The 2,115-nt window shown below is 40.7% G+C and overlaps 1 non-coding gene across 1 annotated transcript; it reads left to right on the forward strand.

The window, feature by feature from the left end:
* Window positions 1–229: 229 nt before the first annotated feature.
* LOC136018031 (U1 spliceosomal RNA) lies at window positions 230–394 on the forward strand. Its single transcript, XR_010614195.1, has one exon. It is a non-coding gene; the product is annotated as a U1 spliceosomal RNA (small nuclear RNA).
* Window positions 395–2,115: the final 1,721 nt, after the last annotated feature.

Consider the following 2,115-nt stretch of genomic DNA (forward strand, 5'->3'; position numbering starts at 1 on the left):
TGATTCTTTGCCCACAAAATATTTGTTCTATATGGAACAGCCATTAATTCTATCATGTTAGGTGCTACCTGTTGCATTTCCCTGTGAGAAGCATAGTGCTTTCTTTAGCTGCTTTGGCCAGAAGGAAGGTACTTTCCCTTAGTAAAGAACACAACTATTTTGTAAGAGGTAATTGGAGAACCATAGGCATGAAAAAAAAGCAAGGATTTAACCAGGACTGGGTGAAGGTATACTTACCTGGCAGGGGAGACACCATATTCAGGCAGGTGGTTTTCCCAAGGTGAGGATCATCCCTTGCACTCTGGCTGTGCTGACACCTGCTACTTCCCCAAATGCAGGAAACTCGACTGCGTAATTTGAGGTAGTGCGCAACTGCATTCAGCAGGGTTGGGCTCGGTTAGTACTTGAATGAGAGAGGACCTGGGAATCCCAGGTTCTGGGGTGTGTGGGATAGTATGGGCAAGTATCTAGGCCAGTAGGTCCTCCAGTGCTTCGGTGCGGAAGATCAACGGACAGCACGCTGATTAATGTAATCAGAAACTAACCTTTATTCACTTCAGAGCACTGCCTTTTATAGTTTCCAAGCTTGGTCCTGCGTTCAAGCTGTACAATGATTGGTTTCTACACACAATGCAAAGGCAGCTGATTGGTTCCTTCTTCAGCATCCGGGAGTTGTTTCCCTCCTGCAGAACTTCTGCATACGTGGCCACAACTTTGCTCTGAAGTAATCTATGAAGTAGGCCGTTAATGCTTACTACAAACTCTGACCAATGGCAAGAGTCCTGGATAGCTCACATGCCCATTGTTTGTTGAAAAGCCCTCAACAAATCCCCCTTTTTTATTTTTTTAGCGATCCAGACCCCTTTAATCATTCGCGATACTACAGACATTAAGCAACGCCATACTATGCTAATAATAAAAACAAAGACTATAATTCTTAATAATATTGTAATGCCTGATCTAAACAAATCTGCAAACCACCCAGTAATACCTACATTTTTGAGCCAACCATCCAAACCATGATTGATCATTAATTTCTTCATGTTATCTTTTAACTGGTATAGTTGTTGATTAATTGAACTAGAATGGTCAGATAGATTCATACAACACATCCCTTCAAAATCTTCACAACCATGGCCCTGTGCTAAAAGCAAAAAGTCAATGGCTGCACAATTTTGTAAAACTGCATGCCTAACACTGTCTAAATCTTCTAAAAATTCTGATAAGACATTAGATGTGATATTATTCTGCTTTGCAGTCCAGCAAGCTAAACATTCTATATCTTTTAGTGCCCTCCCAGCCATCACCCCAGGAATAAAAATGGACATAAAAACTCTTCCAACTTTACCTAACATATTAACATTATCATTACAGTTTGGTCCTAGGTGTTCTACTGATCTTCTTTTTCATTGCTCGGTTTTACTTTTATAAAATGATAGCATATCCCTCATGCTAAGAACAAGCATAGTCAACTTCCCTATATAACATGGCCCTCCCTGAACGTTTTTTTGGTACACCTTGCCAAGCTCTATGTCCACAGATTAAAAAATATCCTTTAGGAAATTGTTTTGCTAAATTATTATTCCAAATAGAAGATTTACCTACTGTCTCAGCACCTATTGCTCCATTACAATATCCATTTTTTCTATAATTTTTATAATCATAATTACTCGACATATTGGTCCATTTTGTCCAAATATATTTCTTATCAAAGTTTACCCCTGTAGGTGCCGATCCCCCAAAATAAAAACATGACCCATTGCCTGCTAAGGATCCCCAGAGATCTAACTCCTGAGGGTCCCAAGGCATTGTGGCGTTTAAGGCATTAATGATCATTGCTCCAGCCATCCCTGTTTGATTCACTTCCCCATAACAGCAGGCTGGTTTGTTTTCTAGGACAGTGCAATCATAAATTCTATGACATGTCTGATTAATGAAAGAGCTATTTAAAACCGCCGTGTTATTTATCCAATTGGTCCAGTCCACCAGGCGCAGGTAAGGGACACCTATTAAACAAGTACGAAAAGGGTCCCCAGGAGTGGCCATGGAGGGACAGACAGACGACTGGTTCATTTGGTTTGCCCAGGTGATCCACATGTTCTCTCGTGGTTCTAT

The sequence above is a fragment of the Lathamus discolor genome, chromosome 6 (genome assembly GCF_037157495.1).
Source record: "Lathamus discolor isolate bLatDis1 chromosome 6, bLatDis1.hap1, whole genome shotgun sequence".
Taxonomy (NCBI): domain Eukaryota; kingdom Metazoa; phylum Chordata; class Aves; order Psittaciformes; family Psittacidae; genus Lathamus; species Lathamus discolor.